Source organism: Littorina saxatilis, linkage group LG11, assembly GCF_037325665.1.
Source record: "Littorina saxatilis isolate snail1 linkage group LG11, US_GU_Lsax_2.0, whole genome shotgun sequence".
In the NCBI taxonomy this organism is placed as follows: domain Eukaryota; kingdom Metazoa; phylum Mollusca; class Gastropoda; order Littorinimorpha; family Littorinidae; genus Littorina; species Littorina saxatilis.
The window spans coordinates 3,613,446-3,636,960 of NC_090255.1; the positions used below are offsets into that span (position 1 = coordinate 3,613,446).

At 44.3% G+C, this 23,515-nt stretch overlaps 1 long non-coding RNA gene across 1 annotated transcript in view; it reads right to left on the reverse strand.

Annotated features, from left to right (window-relative positions):
* LOC138979455 (uncharacterized) overlaps positions 1–23,515 on the reverse strand; it is a 34,983-nt gene that overhangs the window by 5,674 nt on the left and 5,794 nt on the right. The window contains exons 2-3 of the long non-coding RNA XR_011460038.1: positions 11,168–11,352; positions 824–975 (exon numbers count right to left, since the gene is read on the reverse strand). This is a non-coding gene — a long non-coding RNA (uncharacterized lncRNA). The remainder of the gene's footprint in view (positions 1–823; positions 976–11,167; positions 11,353–23,515) is intronic.

A 23,515-nucleotide genomic window follows, 5' to 3' on the forward strand; every position in this document is an offset into this window, starting at 1 on the left:
AGTGTTAAACAGCAATGACAGAGAGTGAGGAGGGTGCAAGTCGGATGAGTGTGTCCACTGCTCAGTGTCAAACAGCAATAACAGAGAGTGAGGAGGGTGCAGGTCGGATGAGTGTGTCCACTGCTCAGTGTTAAACAGCAATGACAGAGAGTGAGGAGGGTGCAGGACGGATGAGTGTGTCCACTGCTCAGTGTTAAACAGCAATGACAGGGAGTGAGGAGGGTGCAGGACGGATGAGTGTGTCCACTGCTCAGCGTCAAACAGCAATGACAGGGAGTGAGGAGGGTGCAAGTCGGATGAGTGTGTCCACTGCTCAGTGTCAAACAGCAATGACAGGGAGTGAGGAGGGTGCAGGACGGATGAGTGTGTCCACTGCTCAGTGTCAAACAGCAATGACAGGGAGTGAGGAGGGTGCAGGACGGATGAGTGTGTCCACTGTTCAGTGTCAAACAGCAATGACAGGGAGTGAGGAGGGTGCAGGACGGATGAGTGTGTCCACTGCTCAGCGTCAAACCTCCTACTTTTGAGATATTCTCCGAATTTGTACAATAGACTTTAAAAAGCGTAAAGGTAAAACGACTTGACCTGCATACTTGACACTTGAAATTATCACCTAACATCTCAGGCTAACGTACACCCTACATGAAATAAATCAATGAAGTAATTTAGTAACATAGTTGTGTAGAGGTTATGACGGTGTATATCCTTGTTTGCGACTAAAAGACAAATTGTTGCTTCCACCATGCTCTGACCGGAGCATCATCTCTAACAGAGATGTTCCACTGTAGTACTAACTAGACCGAGCGGAAGAATAATCACTCACGATGGTCTTGCGATTGTTTTAGGTGTCGAGTTGTTAAACCACTTATGTAGATAGAACTTGAGGCACGACACGGCGTTATTGTACCTTAACGCCATGGATTCCAAAAGCCAGTCATCCTTAAATGGATCCAATTTAACTTGGATACTGTTCACCTGTTTGACCAAACAGACAGGGCGGGGAGATGGGGGGGGGGGGGGGGATAAGTCTTTTTGCCGAAAAAAATAGAGAGAGAAAGAAAAAGGGGGAGCGAGAGGGTGGGTGACAGAGAGAGAGAAAGAGAGAACGAGAGAGAGAGAGAGAGAGGGAGAGAGAGACAGAGAGAGAGAGACAGAGCGACAGAGAGAGAGAGAGAGAGAGAGAGAGAGAGAGAGAGAGAGAGAGAGAGAGAGAGAGAGAGAGAAAGAGAATACGAATACGAATACGAATACGAATACGAAAGTTTAATTGCTAGGCCATCGGCCCCTTGCAATGGGGAAGGAGGGGAAGGGAAATCGGTGTACACATAGTTTCGAAAACATGAAACGTTTAACGATGCACCGATCATAGGGATGATTTACAGTTTCCATCCCTTTCCCGACACGGTAGTTTCCACGTCAGTGTTCGTATTGTCCGTTTGTTCTGTGTAATGCAATTTACACCGTTCTCCAAAATGTCATGATAAGAACAAAAGTCCCGAGTCACACCCACAACATCGATACGATATCCGAACCGAATAGCTTTGCTGTCAACCGAGGTAGAATTTAGTCACATCCCGGAGTACAGACACTTCGTGTAGCGCAGTTTGGAGTTGATCGGCGAATTGTCTCCTGTCGACGGGTGACCCATGGCGAAGCTTGTCGAGGTACTCCTTCTCTTCTCGTATCATGTGGCGAGCTGCTTGCTTGATCATCCAGTACGTGCCTGGACTTTTGTCGGTGCTGCAATCGGTGACCAACACGAAATCGTCAGTTTCACATAGCAGTAATTGTCTGTCATCTGTGTTGTCACGAACCACCCTTCGAAAAGCGTTGTTTCTGTGTACATGTTTCACTGCACGCACAGCTGATCGGTCCTTCAGTCCCGACACATACTCCTTTACGGCCGACAAACTGTATCCTAGGTCAGATGCCTTTTTCTCTGATGTATCCTGTGTTTCTGTGACTTCTCTGGTCCGAGACTGTGTTTTCAACAGCCAGGTATCCAAAACAGACACACCACGTGATTCAGTGGCCGGTGGCGACAATAGCACAGCTTCAGTCTCACCATGTCTATTGTTATTACGTTCAGAGGGCGTGTTGTCATCAGTGCGTGCAGCACGTGCAAAAATGTCACTGTCACTGTGTTGCGTGTCACTTTCACATTCGAGCCGATGCTGTTGTTGATTTCTTTCAGATAGCGAAACAAGGGCAGGATTTAACAGTGAAGAAATGTCATGACTTGCCTTTAATGTGTTGACACGGTTTTCTTCTTCTTTCTTTTTCTTTCGTTCTTCGGCTCGCTGCCTGTCGCGCTGAAGCTGGCTTGGCGGTTTTCGACGAAAATGTTGAGTCATGGTTGGCCCGTCCGAGTCAGAGGCTGACACAAGTCGCAGGACGACTGTTGTTTTCGTTCCTTCAGCGGATACTTTCCAGGAACAGACGGTGTTTTCTTTGAGCAGGGCTTCCAGGGTACCTTCCAGAGCTGTTGGGAGTCCATCAGCTGTCATTTTGAGGGAATATTAAGCGTTTCTCACAGTTAAGTCGAGAGCTCTAAATTTTCCGCCCTGTTGCTCTAAGATCTCGCGAGATCTCGAGAGAGCTCGAGAGAGAGAGAGAGAGAGAGAGAGAGAGAGAGAGAGAGAGAGAAAGAGAGAGAGAGAGAGAGAGAGAGAGAGAGAGAGAGAGAGAGAGAGAGAGAGAGAGAGAGAGAGAGAGAGAGAGAGAGAGAGAGAGAGAGAGAGAGAGAGAGAGAGAGAGAGAGAGAGAGAGAACGATTGCCCTAGCCTAGCAGACGACATAAATCCCGCTCAGCAAACTAACATGATGGGCAAATGGGGATATAATACGTGTAGGGTTCAGAGCATTCTTACCGTTCATATTTAGTACCAGACTCCCCGATGAGTGAAGATACCACACGAGAAACATGCCACATTTATTTAGAAAATGTGCTAACCGTCGACCTTGGGGGTCAGCCAATTCAAGGGGAGTCACTTTGCACAGTCAATCCGTCGAAGCTCGACTAGAGGTTTCGAATCGCAAATAACTAAGAACACAGTCCTTTCTCCGAGTTCAAATTAATGAGGTCTCGCTGAAAGATCATCACTGTTTAGCTTAACGCTACACTGGAATTTACCAACAGAAATTAAAACAAGAGTTTGCGTGTGATGAAAGCACGACACACTTGAGACAGCCCACACAAAAGTAGATCTTCTACGAGCTGACCACACAGTTATGCCTATTCAAATGCGCGTAGCAAAATGTGCGTGTTGTATCTTCTTTTTTTCTCTGGCGGTACCGACAATATCGTTATTGAAACAATCCCAGTGCACTAAGGGATTTATAGAGCAATCAATCAATCATCAATCAATGCCCGTCACTCCTGTCAGGGTATGGGCCGCCAACAACAGCTCTCCAGAGTCCTCTGTCCTGGGCCATCTTTTCTATCTGACTCCAGGTGTAGCCCATCTTTCAGTGCGCTAACTTTTCCACAGGGCGTATTCTTCCGCCCTTTGCTTAAAGAGTGTACTCTCATCCTCAGAATTAATTAATGACATATGTAGCTTATATTCTCCACAATACCAATGATTAAGACCATAAATTTCCTGCTTCTCAATTAAAGCAGAAGATGGTGTTTTTTTCTGACAGATTGCATGTGCCTGTGCCACAGTTGCCACTGATCTACAAATAGAACCCGCTTTGTCTAATTTTTCAGTTTCGACTTGCGAAGATTCCTCTCATAACTATGCCATGTTAGTGGCATGTAGTTTATTGTACACATTATCAAATGAGTTAGTATACAATTCCCAGCACCTAAAAGAAAACACAAGTGTTATTCCGATAACGTAGCAGCAGAGACGGTAGCAGCTAGATCAGCACGTAGCAGACTACACTGAAATACGACTGCATCTGTTCAGTAAATGAATGTTTTCCGAATTATTATTTCAAGGCAAGAACAATCGGAATCGAAAACGTGTAGGGTTTAGAACGTTCTTACCATATATAAGACTTATTACCAGCCTGCCTCATGCGTGCAGACTCAGTGCAACGTGACGAGCAAAGTTGTTTTTGAAATGAGACTCAGTGCAGTAGCAGACGACATAAATCCCGCTCAGCAAATTGACATGTTGGGCAAATGTGAACGATAAAACGATGGGGATATAATACGTGTAGGGTTCAAAGCATTCTTACCGTTCATATTTAGTATCAGACTCCCCGATGAGTGAAGATACCACACGAGAAACATGCCACATTTATTTTGAAAATGTTCTTTCCGTCGACCTTGGCAAGGGGCAATACTCTGCACAGTCAATCTCTCGAAGCTCGATGAAGGTTTCGAATCGCAAATAACTAAGAGCACAGTCCTTTCTCCGAGTTTAAATGAGGTCTCTATGAAAGATCATCACTTTTTAGCTTAACGCTACACTGGAATTTACCAACAGAAATTGAAACAAGAGTTTGCGTGTGACGAAAGCACGACACACTTGAGACAGCCCACACAAAAGTAGATCCAGTGACACAAACCTGACCACACAGTTACGCCTATCCAAATGCGCGTTGCAAAATGTGCGTTTTGAATCTTCTTTTTTCTCTGGCGGTACTGACAATATCGTTATTGAAACAATCCCAGTGCACTAAGGGATTTATAGAGCAAATCTCGAAAATAATTATTGAACTCAGCGCTATGCGCTTCGTTCAATAATGAATTTTCTCGATTTGCTCTATAAATCCCTTAGTGCACTGGAATGTCTCAATAACTTAAAGTATTTCAGTTATTGAGACATCACATGCGCTAGGAGCTAGATTTATAGAGCAAATCGAGAAAATGAATTATTGAACGAAGCGCGTAGTTAGATCTACTCTTGTGTGTGTGTCGGCTTTGCACATTTTGGGGGTATTGACGGTTTCATCGCCGACCATGCATTTTACGATTTGATTACATACTACCCTCTGTTTCTTTTTATTGATTAGCAACAAACACTATGAGTTACAGTTGTGCAAAATGTAGCCATTAGCATACAGTTTCACTTAAGTATTCACTATTGGTGTAACAAATCAAAAGGTACGGAAACGTTCTATGCACCCCAAACAATGAACGACCCCCAAGCAACTGAGTGGTGTCCCCTGATGTCAAACGACTCAAAGTGACACGTTGATTCCCTCATTCGCCAAAAAATTAAGTTGGCATGTTATTTATCGCAATGCACCTGCATTCATCTGGGAGGTTGGTGCTATGATTACATGGTAAGAATGTTTTGAAGCTTTCGCGTGTTCTGTTTACATCGTAGTTGTCTTGAAATATGCGAAAACCGTTCATTTCAGTGCTGAACTAGTGGCGTCGTCTGCTACATATACGAGTAGGACAGTCTATTGAATCAGTTGACTTCCAAATGCTTCTTTGTCCAGCTCGAAATCTCTCAGAAAAAAATCCTTCTGCTTTTAGCCGCTGGAAATTTTAGGGTCAAGCATCATTGTTTGGTATTATGGAGACGCTAAGCTACATGCCACCAACACAGCGGCTGAGAAGAATCTTCGCAAGTCGAAAGAAGAGGCTCTAACCATAGATCTATACAGACGGGATCGCCAACTCGTCGCGCGCGCTCAGCAAGTAGCGGAAAGCGGGAAAAACGATTTTGACAGAACATTTACTTCCGGTGTGAGTTTTTCCCTAGCAGACAGCCATTGTTTTTAAACTTCGTGTGACCAGTTTGTTGTGTTTCATCGGCTGTCATCATCATGCCTGGTTCTTACTGTGCAATTTAGAACTGTAGAGCAGATCGTTGAAGGTGCTCTAATCTTTTGACGTTATTATTATTATTATTATTATGGGAGCTTATATAGCGCGAACCACAACTGTGCTCTCCGCGCTTTACATATTAATTTCTGCCGTTTGAAATGGAATTTTTTACAGACAGACAGACAAACAGACATTTTTTACACACAATATATAACGCATTCACATCGACCAGCAAACTTCAAGCCTATTAGGCGAACATTCACCTTTCACGGCCTATTATTCCAAGTCAAATGGGTATTTGGTGGACATTTTTATCTATGCCTATACAATTTTGCCAGGAAAGACCCTTTTGTCAATCGTGGGATCTTTAACGTGCACACCCCAATGTAGTGTACACGAAGGGACCTCGGTTTTTTTGTCTCATCCGAAAGACTAGCACTTGAACCCACCACCTAGGTTAGGAAAGGGGGGGAGAAAATTGCGACCTGACCCAGGGTCGAACACGCAACCTCTCGCTTCCGAGCGCAAGTGCGTTACCACTCGGCCACCCAGTCCACGTTTCGTGTGTTGCCGAGAAAAGGAAATAAATTATTAATGGCGAGCTGCGTTCACAAGCAAAATCTGACAAACTTTTCAACCCAGAGAGAGCGAAGATCTGTGCACGTCACTCGACTTCAATGATAACTGCTTCAAATACGGTATGTCATGTTCTTCATAATAATGATACTCATGGTGATTTCGAATTATCGTGTATTGTAGTATTGCCACAAATATTGTCAGTTTGTTTTACATCAAAGTTCTTGCTGAACACCTGAACATTTGTGAACCTCAGTGCATGTTCATGTTGCTTCAAGTTCAAGTCTAAGTACTGTTAGCATAGGGCAACAATATTTTTCTTTGGATTTATTTCGGAGTTCTTATGGTGGAATACATTCTCTCAATTCTAGAACAGTTGAAATGTTGAAGATCGGTACAGAAATGTTTATTTTACGATTTTAAAAAAAATGCGATTTTGGGGCTGCTGAAAGTGAAATTGAAAAAGTGACCCTCGCCCCTAACATGTCCTGCACACAATTTTATCTAAAACCTGGTGCAATATATTTTAAATGGCTTTCTTGTCATTAATATTTTGAACAAAAACAGATTTGGTGGCAGGAAGTCTCGTCGCGATATAACCTTCGTGGTTGAAAACGACGTTAAACACCAAATAAAGAAAGAAAGAAAGGTAGGAAGTCACACGAAAAAGAGAAACAAGACCTTAATCTATCTCTGTGAAATTCTGAATGTGTTTGTACTTAGTAAACCTTCAAAAGGTAATGTTTTTGGCTCCCATTTCCAGACATTGCTATTTATTTTTCTTATTTGGTGATGGTTGCTACACATCTGAATCAGGATCATCTTCCTAATACTAATAGGTAATATATAGTTGGAACCCTGGCACGCTATAGTGATACTGATAGCGGTACAGAATGGTTCAGTATAAATAAAATTAAATGATAATTGGTTTTTCTACTTGATATTCGCAGGGCCGACTCATCCAAGGAAGTCTTCCCACTGAGATCATGCCACAGAAGTCAATTGAGACATCAAAGACACATGCAAGACGTGAACCAGTAAGTACAATTTATTCAAAATCAAATGGTTGAAATGCATGTTAATACAACATTACTTTTTACATTCATTGACTTAAAAGTTCACTGTTTTAACGAGAGCGAGGGTTGTCTCCCTAGGTTCAAGGTTAAATACCAAAAACTTTCTGATTCCATTTCTTATTTCTAGTTTTTTTCAACATCTAATTTGCATGCAGTATCGAACATCAAGTTATTTTTTTTTTATCAAATCATAAATATGTTTGCAAAACACAATCCCTATTCTCCACCAAATCGTTCAACTTCCAACGTCTATCAACTGCTATTAATAGCTATCATCCAGCTATTTTTATGGACAGTTAGACTTATTTCTCTAGAAATTTAGTTTTACTAAGGGTTTATTGTTCTGCTTTTTTTCAGACATTCCGTCCCGCACCAGAATTGCCAGAGGTTGTTGCAACTACAACTTTGAAGAACTGTGTCGTGATGTACAGCAGCTTCCCGAGCCGTGGTGCCTCGCGAAGAACGAGGAGAACCTGGTTAAGGTTGTTGTGCTGGAGCCTGGAGGCCAGCTTGGTTAAGGTTTGACTTTGAGTCAGCATTTTCAGTGAATTTTCTACGCAGCTGATGCTGTTTGGATTTAAAGTGTAAAGGAAAAAGTCCCTCCCGAAGCAGCGTGCTGCAGTTTAGACTGGCTTGGCGACAGTGTCGAAGTGAGTGACAAGTAACATTTTCAGTAAATCGCTTTGTGTCACAATTATTCGACACCAATTCTGAGCCAAGAGAATGATTTCTTTTTTTGCATTTGGAATGTTGTGTTTTATAGGTTAGGTGTGGAAAATTGGATTTGACAGTCAAATGACTGTAAAGCTCTTTACAGAATACAGAATACAGAATACAGAGAATATAAATAAACTTGGCCAAGAAATTATTGCGATAAATTTCAAACTCACAAATTAAAGCATTGATTAATTCCCGTTAATTAATTAATTAAATGTCACAAGAATTTATGCTTTAATTTGGGTGCAACATGTTGAAACTTTGTTTGAGAATGTATCTACTTCATTGATTAAATATATGCATGTGTATGAATAGGAATCTTTCTTGTGTCAAATTGTGCGAATTGAGACTGAGTGAGATAGTGAATGTTGGTACATTACAGGGCCGGACTAGGCACAGAGGAGGGGGGGGGGGGGGGGGAAGGGTTGCCAGTGGTGGTCCTGGGGGATGTTCCTCTGCCCCTTGTGCGGGTCAGGGGGCGAAATCGGCAACACATCCTCCAACATACTTTGCATTGTCCTCTTCATCCTCTTTGATTTCTAATGCACTTACTGGTTCCCTAGTTTTTCTTCATAGGCCTTTAAGACACCAACAGTATAAAAATGTTCAAGGCAATCCAGGCTGAAGCTGCAGGGGATACTGTCAACTCAGTAATGCCTGAATGCTGGGTTGAAAAAGCAGAGTAGTACCTGGCCCACGCCTTCTCCTTGGCAGCATTCCCAACCTTGCCTCGGGGAACTAGGCAGTCATTAAGAAGCAGAAGTTTCTCTTCCAGATCTGCACCTAAAACACAGAAAATAAAATATTATAATTAAAACAACATACAAATATAGCAGAAATCAACCCAAGAGTGAAACTGAAGATGTAGATGCATGCACACAATCAAAACCAACAACACACGACAACAACCCAAAACTACACTTTACATGAATAGAACGTGTTGACAAACCACTTTCATGAATCCTTATCATGTCTTACAACTATGACATGTGCTATTAATTATCCTAAAAAAACACATGAAATATTGTAGTGACAGGCATGTACCTAAAATATTTTAAACAGTAGCCTCTCTGTGCAACGAAGCAGTATTTGTGCTCGAAAACTATGATGGAAAGTGATCTTTCAGGTACTAGGACTTTGCAAGCTGATTTTTTGTTATACCGCCTTACTTAAAAACTTACTTTTCAATTACTGAATTGGTCGACAAGCTCTCTGAGCTCCGGTGAAAGGCAATTGTCATTCTTGATAGATGCACAAGCGTTTTGCAATGAATAAAGCATGCAATTTAGAAGTGACAATGAATTTAAAAACAACAGAAGACATCAAGCATATATCAAACAGAATTATGCTAGAGGGGAGAGAAAACAAATATATTGCACTGATCTTTTTGATGTATTGATCTGACTTCAGTTCCTGCACCATTTTTAACTTCCATGCATGATGTACATTCAAATCAATCAATGGTTCAGTTATATATCACTTATTGGTTATTTCTTGAATATCTGTTGTTCCATGAGTTCTAAATTTTCATACATAGTCTTTTACATAGATCTGTCAATATTTTTACTTACTTTTGGCAATTCTAGCAGTTTCTTTTGTGGTGATGCTGTCATCTTTTCAGCGATTGAGATGTCGGTACTTTCCCCCTGAAAAAACAACAACCATTGAATAGAAAGGGTATAAATCTACAGCCGAATTTCTAACATTCAGAAATCGTTCTGTTGCAAATTTGTCGGTTCGCTGAGCTAAAATAGTGGCCGCTGTGAGCGAGAATTCTGCAGAAAAACGATCTGTTGATCAGCTTGCGTGCACAGCTTCGGTTTTACCAGTGGGTCAGATGCTCTTGCGTTTCAAGTGTTAAAAACAAAAATAACAAGAAATTCCTCCGATAGGAAAAACACCCCCTATAAAGGGAAATAACCTTCTCAGTTGGTGGCAGTGAGAATGGTTATTTCCCTTTGACCAACGGGGGTGTGCCTCTATAAGTCCTTGTATAATTTTAATCCACCAATAACTCCCTAACCGTGTGTTTGACTGGTCCCAATTTTTGTAAGGACCGTCTCAGGAATGTATAGAACCTGTTCACCAAGTTTGGTGACGATCGGTCCGTTCATTCTTGAGATCTATATGCGAACACAAACAAACACACAAACAAACACATCGAGTGAAACCTATACACACCCCTATACCGGGGGTGTAATGACGTGCCGTCCACAATCAATCTTTATTGTTGATTCACATGACTCATTTCAATCATCAGTAATGATCTTTTTGTATTGCTTTGTTTACTTTTCACTTACCTCAGCCACAAACTCCACCTCCCCTTCGAAATTTTCCATCTTCTCCATGTGTTGAACGACTACACCGGAAGTAAAGTTACTGTCAAAACCTCTCGCAGTCGCAGACGGGAGTTCGAAACAGGGCCAGCGCTGGCGCACGCGCGGAGTTTTCGATCCTGTCAAGGGATATCTATGCTCAGACTCACTGTTGCACAGACGCATGAAATATGTCAGAAAAAAACACTTCTGCTTTTAGTCGCGTGAATTTTAGGGTCAAGCATCATTTGGTAATGTGGAGAAGTTAAGCTACATATGGCACTAACACGAAGGATGAGAAGAATTTTCTCAAATCAAAAGAAGGGGCCCAACCTCGCTTTAGAAAAGGGCGGAAGAATACGCTCTCTGGAAAAGTTAGCACACTCCAAGAGTGCGCTAACAGTTTTAAGCGCATAATGAACACTTATTTATCGCGCCTTCTCACTAGTGCTCACGGCGAAGTACAATAGCAACAGCGTGCACACACACACACATACACACACACGCACGCACGCACACACATACACATACACACACACACACACAAACACACACACACACACACAAACACACACACACACACACACACACACACACACACACACAAGGGACAGTAGGAGATCATTTGCATTCCGAATCAAGTCATATCTCTTACCAGAGTTGCAACGTCCAGAGTGTTGAAGGAGGGACAGTAGGAGATTATTTAACCGATCTTACATGTGCATTCCGAATCAAGTCATATCTCTTACCGGAGTTCCAACGTCCCAAGTGTGGAATTGGTAACAATCGTAGTCTCCCATCTCGAAATCATCTTGAGGGCTTTCAAGCTCCATATAGGGGGAGTAGCAGTTCGCTCCATTCAGTCGCACCTTCACGCCTGAGTCAGTACCGCCCCAAGCATTCTCCGCCGTGTTCACGCAAATCTTGACAGGAACTGTGAAATACAAGTTTAAAAGAACCTGCCATGGTGTGCTAGCGATCATATCGAGTACACCACGTCTGTCTAGACTTTCAGTTGACATGAGAGCACGCATTGTTCTAGACTTTCAGTTGATATGAGAGCACGCATTGTTCTAGACTTTCAGTTGACATGAGAGCACGCATTGTTCTAGACTTTCAGTTGATAAGAGAGCACGCATTGTTCTAGACTTTCAGTTGACATGAGAGCACGCATTGTTCTAGACTTTCAGTTGACATGAGAGCACGCATTGTTCTAGACTTTCAGTTGACATGAGAACACGCATTGTTCTAGACTTTCAGTTGACATGAGAGCACGCATTGTTCTAGACTTTCAGTTGACATGAGAGCACGCATTGTTCTAGACTTTCAGTTGACATGAGAACACGCATTGTTCTAGACTTTCAGTTGACATGAGAGCATCATTGTTCTAGACTTTCAGTTGATACGAGAGCACGCATTGTTCTAAACTTTCAGTTGATATGAGAGCACGCATTTCTCTAGACTTTCAGTTGATCTGAGAGCTCACATTTCTGTAGACTTTCAGTTGATATGAGAGCACACATTTCTGTAGACTTTCAGTTGATCTGAGAGCACACATTTCTGTAGACTTTCAATTGATATGAGAGCACGAATTGTTCTAGACGTTCAGATGATATCATATGAGAGTACAAATTAGAGTACAAATTATATCTACCCATCTACCTATGATGTTTACCTACCTATCAAGCAAAATACTCTAAGCCCCACACTCTTCAACATATTCATCAACGATCTCCCAGATTATCTGCGTGGGAATGACTCACCAAGTCTGAACAGTGCCCAAAATACAGAAATCCCATGCCTACTTTACGCCGATGATTTGGTAATTCTGTCCACATCCAAAAGAGGACTACAAAATAAGTTGAACCGATTGAATGACTACAGCAGTGAATGGGGCATTAAAATAAACAAAGAAAAAACGAAAGTGATAATATTTACCCGCACAGACCCAAAAGTACCAATACTATTTAACTGTGGCACACATATGATTGAAAGTGTAGACCAATATAAATATTTAGGGGTCATCTTCCATAAAAGCGGTAAATTCTTACAAACCCAGGAACATTTAGCCAAGCAAGCAAACAAGGCATCGCATGCCCTAAGACGACTAATTAGAGGAAGAGAGATGAAAGTAACTACAATGATGCAACTATTTTATACCTTAGTCGCCCCTGTGTCCACTTATGGAGCCGAGGTCTGGTTCCCATCAGCAATCAACATCCAAAACGAACAATCGCTACCCGACATATTCGATAAGTGTCTATCGAATAATCTACCCCATGAACAAGTGCATTTAAAATTCAGTAAACGCCTTCTTGGCGTCCACAGTAAAGCAATGAACTTGCCAACGCTAGCAGACCTCGGGCAACTCCCTGTGGGTGTTACACGACACTTGAGATTGCCACAAGTTCTCAAACGTCGTATAGTTGTGTTCTTTTATTCTACGTCGCCCGTCTTCGCAGCAGCAGAAAACAACTCGTCAAATTGAGTTCGAGGATTTATTCAGCATTCAATACATACAACTGCACAACGTAGCAGAACTCAAATAGAAGCTTTTTTAACATTCAAATCGCGCTGGCATATATAGTAAATACTCAATCTCGAGAATATTCCAGACCGAACACGATACAACTACATTATACGAGCCGTGCATGGACTAAACTAGCGACATTCTCTTATGACGTACATCAAAAGCGCCGACACACTTAATCCGAACGAACGCCACGAACTCACGACTAAAACAGCATGGTAAACAACTTGTTTTGACAGGACTAGAAAGTTCACCTGCATTCTCGTCCAAGCATAAATATTGTGTTTACAAAATATAATATCGGTACTTTCCCACAAAGTACAAATAAGTCAACTACATGCAACACACAAAACTGAACCAAAGCTCAGCAACGGTAGCGTTTCCTAACATTACCCCCAACACAAGAAGAAATTTACCTAATTTCTTTCAATCATTGAAACGCTACCTGTACACATATTATGTATACATAACAGATTGAAATCCAGGTATGTACATTAGTCTGTTGGAGAATGAACACAGTTTTACTCACATACTCGGCTGAGAAAATCTGCTCCAACATTGTCTGAACCCTTGATCGATTCCACTCGCATATCAAAGTTCTGCAAGTACATCACCCACCTCATGATACGATTATTTACAAACTTTGCAGAGTTCAGGTAGGTGAGGGGTTTGTGATCAGTCTGAAGCACGAATTTCACCCCTTGGAGGTAGAGTTCAAATTTCTTGATTCCCCACACGATGGCTAAACACTCTTTCTCCATGGTCGAGTAGTTCTTCTCGGCTCCTGACAGCTTCTTGCTGGCATAGCTGACCGGAAACGGTTTACCTCCATGTTCTTGCATCAGCATGGCGCCGATCCCTTCGTCCGATGCGTCTGTACGCAAGATGAACTCTTTGGCAGTATCAGGAAGGCGTAGCACCGGGTCTCGTGACATCAGGTCGCGCACGGTCTGGTATGCCTTCTCCTGAGCTGGTCCCCAGAGTATTCGGTTGGGGCATCCTTTTCGGGTCATGTCCGACAAAGGCGCCGTTATGGCGGCGAAGTTTGGAATGAACTCTCTGTAGTACCCAGCCAATCCAAGGAAGGATCGCACCTGCTTCTTGGTTTCAGGACGTGGCGCATTGAGGATCTTGGTGACGTTTTCCAACAAAAGCCCCTTTTGACCTTCCTTCGCTGAGTGAATGACCTATAAAGTCAACGTTGTCGGTCCCCAAAATGCATTTGCTGGGTCTCACGGTCAGATTAGCTTTTGTCAGGCGGGAAAACAGTTCCCTCAAAGTCTCCAGATGCTCCGCAAAGGTCTCCGTGTGGACTAGCAGATCATCCCAGTAGTACACAACATTCTTCATTCCTTTGAGCATTTTTCGCATTCCCCTCTTCAGGGTAGCACCACTGTTCACCATGCCAAAAGGCATCCGCAGGCACTCATACGTTCCGTCTGGAGTTGCAAAGGCGGTCTTTGGTATGTCCTCTTCGCGCACAGGAATCTGCCAATATCCCTTGCTGAGATCGATCTTTGAGAAGATCTTACTGCCAGTCAACCGTCGGAACAGATCAGCCGCCGTCGGCATTGGTTCAGGGTCAAACACGGTGATCTTATTCACTTTCCTGAAGTCAATGCATACCCTGTTTGTGCCGTCTTTCTTCTTGACAACAACAACGGGAGATGAGTAAGGGGATGATGACTCACGGATGACCCCCATCTTCAACATGCTGTCGATGTCCTTCTTCAAGGATTCCCGAGCCTGAAACGGGATAGGGTATGGTTTTGAGCGAACAGGAACGTCAGATGTGAGGTGGACTTCATGTTCGACCAAGGACGTAGAGCCTGGAACATCACAGAACCTATGGGTGAAGTCGCCCATAAAATCATGCAGCTCCTTCTGCTGATCTTTTGTCAGGTCAGGTCCTAGCTTGACGTCATCCACTCCCTCTTTCTTGTGGAGGTCTCCCAACTCCAGTAGTTCCTCACCGTCGAACTCGTCTAGTTCGGCTGGTTCTTCCACACTTGCTGCGACCTGTACTGCTTCCGGAGGTCTCTCCACATACAGTTTCAGGAGGTTAGCGTGGTAGATCTTGGACTTCTTGCCGACATTCACCTTGTAGTCGTTGATCCCTACCACGGCCTCAACCTCGTATGGGCCTTTCCACTGCATCAGTAGTTTGTTGTGATCAGTGGGAAGCAGTATCAGCACTTTGTTACCTGGTGTAAACTTCCTGTTTACGGCTTTGCGGTCGTAGTAGTGCTTTCCACTATCCTGAGACTTTCTCAAGTTTTCTCTCGCAATCTCGAGAGTCTCCTCCAGTTTCTCTCGCAACTCGAACACGTACTGATAACTGTTCTTCACTTCAGGAGTGTCCACATCTTTCGTCCACAATTCCTTTAGTATCTGCATCGGGCCTCTCACGGTCCGCCCGTACATCAGCTCGAACGGGGAGAATCCAGTGGACTCTTGTGGCACCTCCCTGTATGCAAATAGCAAGGCATTGATGTAGCGATGCCACTGCCTTGGCTGCTCACTGCATAGTTTCTTCAGCGTGGACTTCAGCGTCGCATTGAATTTTTCTACCAGCCCATTGCACATCGGGTGATAGGGTGTCGTAGTCAAGTGACGAATGCTCAGCAGCCTGTTGACCTCTTCCATGCATTCAGAGACAAACTGTGTCCCCAGGTCTGTGAGGATCTCTTCAGGAACCCCAATTCTGCTGAAAATGTCCACAAGTGCCTCGGCAACAGTCTCGGTGTCAATTTTCTTCAGAGGCACGGCTTCTGGGTACCTGGTTGCATAGTCTACCAGGGTCAGTACCCAACGATGACCCGCTTCACTTGGCGGTTTGATCTCGCCGATGAGGTCAATGGCCACCCTCTTGAAAGGTCGGTCGATCAAAGGCATCTTCTGCAACGGCACTTTCGGGACCCTTCCTCGAGGTATGGTTTTCTGGCAAATATCGCACGATCGGCAGAATCGAGTCACATCCGCATGCAGTCCTGGCCAGTAAAACGCAGCCTGGATTCTGTCCGATGTCTTCTTGACCCCCAGGTGACCTCCCATAATAGAGTCGTGGGCCACCTCCATCACCTGGCGCCTAAGTGGTTGAGGCACCAGAACTTGACGTAATGGCTTCCCACCGTTGACTCTCGCGTGCTGGAACACTCTGTACAGAATCTTGGCCTTCACTTCAAATTGCACAGTGCCTTCGCCCTTAGTCATCTCCTTGACAGGACGACTCCTGTACTTTGTTAAGGTCGAATCAGCTTCCTGTAGCTGAATCAGCTGATCCCTGTCCACGATAGCAGTTGCAGAGCTGTTGATGACCCTGAGTGGCGTAGTTGTTTTGTCCTTCTTCGCCTGGGCTCTGGTCGTCACAGCGCTTACAACCTGCGGCTGGTCGCGGCGATGCACAGTTTCTCTGTCATCTCGTAACAGTTCGCTGATATCTTCATTCGCGAATGGCAGTGGGTCTTCCTCCTCAGCAGCAGGCTGAGCTGAGCCCATTCTCCATTCGAAATCAGGGTCATCAGGACGTCTCGCACCCCCAATATTCCCAATTAGTAGATCGTACAAGGGCTTCTTCAGGCAGACGGCCTCAACTTCTCCGGTGAAGTATGGAGTATCGATCTGGATTTTTACCACTGGTGCCTTCACGCATTTGCTGTCAGCCATGAGCGTCCACTTGAAGTCACCAGTGAACTTCTCTGTTGGCACCAGATCCTCTTTGACAATGACTCCATTGCAGCCCGAATCTCTGAGAACAGTCACTTCCTGCTTCTCAACAAATCCCTTCGACACGGGCATGTTCGACACTGACACAGCTGCGCTGGCGACGACAGAGATTGACCTGCCATTGGCGAGTAGAAGCTGGCCATCAGATATACATTCTTCCACGTCCGATGGTGTAGCCACTTGCTCGACAGCCCTTGGAAGTATGACGCTGCTCGCACATACTTGTTGGTTCGAGCCACTCGTTTGCCTCTTGTTGTCGTAATATCTCCGTCGATGTTCTTGCGCTTTGTCATTGACATGTCCGTTATTTTTCTTTTGGGGACAGTTGGCGACTCGGTGACCCTTGGCATTGCAATGGAAACACGTTATGTTCTGCCCTTCATTGGATGATGGTGCGGACTCAGTTTGTCCCTTGGCAGGTTGGTTTCCCTGGTTCCCGCTCTTCTGGAAAGGTTTCGATGACTTTGACGTCCCCAGGGTCCTTCCATGAGCAATGAGATAACGCTCAGCAGCATCAGTAATGTCCTTCAAACCCCGCAGTTTTTGCTCTTCCAAGCGGGTCGCCAGGTCCTTCGGGCAGGCATTAAGGAACTGCTCCTTTACGATCAAGTCCCGCAGACTCTCGTATGACTGCTCTTTACCTGATAACTCCACCCACTTCTGCAGGTATGACGACAGGCGCTCCACAAACTGGCTCGGTGTCTCTCCAGACAATGGCTGGCATTCGCGGAAGCGTTGACGGTAGCCCCTTTCAGTGAAGTTGTAGCAACGCAACAGAGCTTCCTTCAGTACATTATAGTCTCTGGCGTCATCGTTTGAGAGTCTAGCGTAGACCTCAAGTGCTGCCCCAGTCAAATGTGCGCTGAGTAGAATCGCCCAGTCGTCGCGCTGCCATCTAGCACTCTCAGCGAACCTCTCGAATCTTGCAAGGTAGCAGTCGATCTGGTCCTTCCCGTCAGCGAATGCTGGAAGTTTCGGTGCCCTGTGTAACATTTGCTGCTGGTTATCTCTTTGGCGTGGTGCCTCGTGCTCATTTTGAACACGCACCATTTCTGTCTGAAGCTCTAAGCGCTTGGTCTCCATTTCTATCTGGAGCTCTACGCGTTTCAGCTCCATTTTCCTTTCTTCACGCTGTGCTTCTCTTTCTCTTTCTTCACGCTCACGCTGCGCTTGTCGTTCTTCACGCTCACGCTGCGCTTGTCTTTCTTCACGATGCGCTTGTCTTTCTTTTTCTTCTCGCTCACGCTGCGCTTGTCTTTCTTTTTCTTCTCGCTCACGCTGCGCTTGTCTTTCTTCACGCTGCGCCAGCAGTCGTGTCTGGGACTCGACGAACTCCGTCAACTGCTTGCCTTTTAGTCCCAGTTCAATTCCTTTTCCCCAGAACTCAGCCATTCTGGTCTTTTCCGGTGCGTTCGTCTGTATTCTTTCACAGCCACGAACGTAGACGAATGTAGTCTTCTAAAAGAACACAGTCTCTACTGCACCTCCGATGCTTCTCTCGTCGCTGTTCACCTTCGTAGACGCAGGCTGCCACCCTCCTCGTCTAACGTGACGGCGCACTCTGCTCACGATACGTACACGACGTACCTCAGTCGTATTTCGTAGTATTAATGCACTAGCTCCGCGACGAAGTCCGTCTCGTCCAAACGGCAGCTAACCTCTGTAATCCCGATACACTCCGGCGTCGCTCACCGTATCGAGCTGCGGCGATTACCAAACTCTTCCCACAGTCACACCGAATCCACGGTTCCGTAGTCTCAATACTGATCCCTCAGGATACACCCGATTGATGGCTACCTCCTGTGACTGTCTTGACACTGGTCCTTGTTGCTGGAAAACCCTTGGCGTTAAACGTAGATCCTTGGCTTGGCCCCCAATTGTTACACGACACTTGAGATTGCCACAAGTTCTCAAACGTCGTATAGTTGTGTTCTTTTATTCTACGTCGCCCGTCTTCGCAGCAGCAGAAAACAACTCGTCAAATTGAGTTCGAGGATTTATTCAGCATTCAATACATACAACTGCACAACGTAGCAGAACTCAAATAGAAGCTTTTTTAACATTCAAATCGCGCTGGCATATATAGTAAATACTCAATCTCGAGAATATTCCAGACCGAACACGATACAACTACATTATACGAGCCGTGCATGGACTAAACTAGCGACATTCTCTTATGACGTACATCAAAAGCGCCGACACACTTAATCCGAACGAACGCCACGAACTCACGACTAAAACAGCATGGTAAACAACTTGTTTTGACAGGACTAGAAAGTTCACCTGCATTCTCGTCCAAGCATAAATATTGTGTTTACAAAATATAATATCGGTACTTTCCCACAAAGTACAAATAAGTCAACTACATGCAACACACAAAACTGAACCAAAGCTCAGCAACGGTAGCGTTTCCTAACAGTGGGTATAAAACTAATTGAACAAACAATAAACTTCTGGACCCACATCGTTGAGTCAGAAGAAAATTCATATTTACGACAGGCTTACGCTGACATGATCGACAGACCACAAGACAGCTCACCGCAATGGATACATTTCATTCGAGCAATCATAGGTAACCTCGGACTGGACCATAACTGGATACTTCAGTCAGCAGTCCAAAAGAATGCGCTGATGAAAACTCTACGACGAGGACTAGAATACGAATACGTACGATTTTGGCAAGGAAAGAAGACTGAGGGCTCAAAACTGCAATACTACAACACAATTACTGACGGCGATTACGACTGTGAAGCATACTTGACATGTGTAACCAACCCCAAACACAGAAAAGCACTGTGTAGATTGCGTATTAGCGCTCACGATTTAAAAATCGAAAGGGGGAGATACACAAACACACCCAGAGAGGATAGAAAGTGCACCGTGTGTGGCGTGATTGAAGACGAGCTCCATTTCCTGGATAGTTGTACAAGATTTCATGATCTACGCTTGCAGCTTATGGAACATGCACGTGTTAATGCTCGAAATCCGAGTCAGCTGATGGCGATGCAAGACGTACCGATACAGCAACAACTTGCTGAATTTGTATACAACTGCATGATTATACGCAATAATGACATAACTACAGATACATAACAATGTTGTAATCACTGCTCCATGGACGATATTTCTTCTTATCTTTACAAATATCCACTTCGTGTCTGATAAACCCTTTACTGTGTTTTTATGACAATTAAATGAGTTCTGAGTTCTGAGTTCTGAGTTCTAGAGGGGGAATCGAGACGAGGGTCGTGGTGTATGTGTGTGTGCATCTGTCTGTCTGTGCGTGTGTGTGTGTAGAGCGATTCAGACTAAACTACTGGACCTATCTTTATGAACTTTGACATGAGAGTTTCTGGGAATGATATCCCCGGATTTTGTTTCTCATTTTTCGATTAATACCTTTGATGACGTCATATCCGGCTTTTTGTAAAAGTTGAGGCGGCACTGTCACACCCTCATTTTTCTATAGAATTGATTGCAATTTTGGCAAAGCAATTTTCGACAAAGGCCGGACTTTCATATTGCATTTCAGCTTGGTGGCTTAAAACTAATGAATGAGTTTGGTCATTAAAAAATCGGAAACTTGTAATTATTATTTATTTATTTTTAAACGATCCCAAAATAATTTCATCTTATTCTTTGTCATTTTCTGATTCCAAAAACATATAAAATATGTTCTATTTGGATTACAAACAAGCTCTGAAAATTAAAAATATGAAAATTATGATTAAAATTATTTTTCCGAAATCGATTTAAAAACAATTGTATCTTATTTCTTGTCAGTCCCTGATTCCAAAAGTATATAGATATGATATGTTTGGATTAAAAACAAACTCAGTAAGTGTCACGATCGGGTGACAGAGACCAAGAAAGTGTCACTCAGTGGAGTGCCTGTTCTTGGTCGGTTATGATAGAAAGCGCCTGTGCGTGATATTGGACACAGCAGAGTTTGCTGACAGTGCTCAATCAGCACGGATGTTTTGTAGCGCACGTGTTTCACAGTGCGGGTTTCTGCTATCATAGGGCTGACGGTTTTTCGCTGACAGCGCGCACGGGATTTTCGCGGATCGAGTTTCTCGTGTCTTTTTTCTGCTTGGGGAGGCAGAATTGTGTATATCTGGACTGGTTTTTGTGACAAGGTCAGTCACGTGTATTTGGCTAGGTTGTCTGACAGAGACTCAAAGGACGACACACTTGACACCCAGCGGCAGAAGGGGAAGGATCTAATACACAGTTTCTAGAGTATGATGGTTTTTCACCGAGTATTATATTCGGCACTCTAGGGGAACTTCCACAAGTTATTCCTTTTCTCTGCCACGTATTTTGCTGAGGACAAGTCGTCAACTTTCCTTCGTCGGCGATGGCTTTCGCATAAGGATTCGACAAGGGGTTCTGGACGTTTTTGGTCACTGTTGACGAACAGAGGCTGTTCCAGGGAGGAAGCGGACTTTGCTTCCATTGAGAGTACAATCATAGGCTTTTGAGGTAATAAATCATTATTTAACGCTGTTGATGAGTCTGTGTTGTGGAATGAAATACTCTCTGTTGTTCTTTCCAGGTTAGCGCATAATTTACTCTCTGTGACGCTAAAATACTAATCTGTATATGGTTTTTGCAGATAGGGAGAGAAGGACGGAAAATGACTGTTTTGTTGTTGTAAAAAGTCCGTTTTGTGCAGGCCCACGTGCTCGATGAGATATTTAAAGATGACATGTTTTAAGGTGGTGGGTGAGGGGTAGCTGACATGTTTGGTGCACCGATGCTTTCTGTTTGCAGCCTCCGTTCGTTTCGCTTCGCTTCGTTACGTGTTCCTGTAACGTCTGCACGGCTGACTTTGGCGGGACCTGTTGAAGCTACGCTAACCAGGAGACCGGCTAACCAGGAGACCGGCTAACCAGAGGACCGGCTAACCAGCGAACCGGCTAACCAGCGGACCGGCTAACCAGCGGACCGGCTAACCAGCGGACCGGCTAACCAGCGAACCGGCTAACCAGCGAACCGACTAACCAGCATACCGGCTAAGCAGCAGCAGCAGAGATAAAGCTAAGTGCACCATGTCGTACGCACCCCGTTGACCACCGTTGTCTTTTCGTATCTGTGATTTCATTGGAGTAGTGACAACGTGGGGTGTGTGACACCTGCACGAACTAGAGCTTTTCGAACAGAACATTCGCATTTAACTATATTTACACGGGTTCAGCGTGTTACTATAATTTTCTATATACTACTGGCATTTTGTCAGTGAACACTGGTTTTTTTACGTGTTGAGAACGTAAAAGGAACATATTTTGAGTGAAGGCTCGAGGGAGGTGGAGAGTTTATACATAAACAGGCGTCTGAAACTTATACTTTTGTTGACTCTATTTAATTGTATGACTGCGAGAGTGGATCGTGGTGTGGTTAGTTAATTAGTAGTAATTAACCGGTTCATAATCACCTTAAGTGATATATTGAAACGTGACACATGGGGGCCAAGCCGGGATTTACTCAGTTAATTTCCAACTGATAAAGACCCACCAATTAAGGATAACTAAGAGCAGATAATCTCGTCAGTGCTCGACTTATTTTCTGCTTGGTGCTACCTTTTTTGTATAGTTTTGATCATATACCACACCTTAAGCGATTCACATCTTGCAGGGAATGTAAATTGTAATTTGTGAGTTATTGTATGCGCTAACTGTGATTACCTCCCTTTCCTTTGTTTGTGAATCTTTGTTGTTGTACGTTCAGAGTTTTCCGTTGCAGAGAGCTGAGCGGGGTTAGCGGATTTGTTATTCGTTTTACTCAGTTTTCTCTACATTGTTGTTTCGTATTCTGTAACAGGTTACATTTCTACCGTCTTGTTTTACTTGGATTTTTCTCCATATTTTGACTTTGTTGGAATTTTGGGGGGGAAGGGTCCGAGGACTTCTGTCCTAACCAAGGCTGTGGGAGACACTCTGTTTCACCGCAAAAAGCAGCCGATAAAGTAGGCCACGGCTGTGGGAAACACTTTGTTTCACCGCAAAAAGCAGCCATAAAGTAGGCTACGCGTTTTGTTCTACACTGTTTGGATTTTTCTTCTGCATTTTCTGGTTGCTGGATTTTTGTATCCATCGCTTTCATCACCGCGTGTTCTAGCTATAGCTGCGTTAGACTTACTTTTGTGATAAAGCTTTGCTAAACTAACCATGGCTACAGGGGGATCTCCTACGAAGAGATTAACTTTTGAGACTCCTGGTAGCGAGGAACAGACAGAGCGAGACGCACGCGTTAGAGCGCGTAGTTTGCTTAAGCGCAAGGAGTTAGAACGTAAGGAAGACATAGAGCGACAGACGAGAAAAGAAGAGCTTGACAGACAAGAACGACAGGCCGAACGTGAGAGACAGGAACGACAAGACGAACGTGACAGACAAGAACGGAAAGAGAAAGATGAACGAGACAGACAAGAAAGGGAACGACAGGCTGAACGACAGGCCGAACGTGACCGACAGGACAAGAAAGAGAAAGACGAACTTGACAGACAAGAAAGGGAACGACAGGCCGAACGTGACCGACAGGATAAGAAAGACGAGCTTGAGAGACAGGAACGACAGTCCGAACGACAGGCCGAACTTGACAGACAGGAAAAGAAAGACGAACGTGACAGACTAGACCGGAAGGAACAGGCGGATCGCGATCACCAGCTAGAGCTAGCTAGGCTACAGGCCGAGAAGGGTACGCTTACTCAGGCTAGCGCGCCGACGTTTGTTGCCGACCGAACGAGACTGCCGACGTTCGACGATGACAAGGACGAGCTCGACGACTTTTTACGCCGGTTTGAGCGCATTGCATCTGACCAGAAGTGGGAAGAGGCCACGTG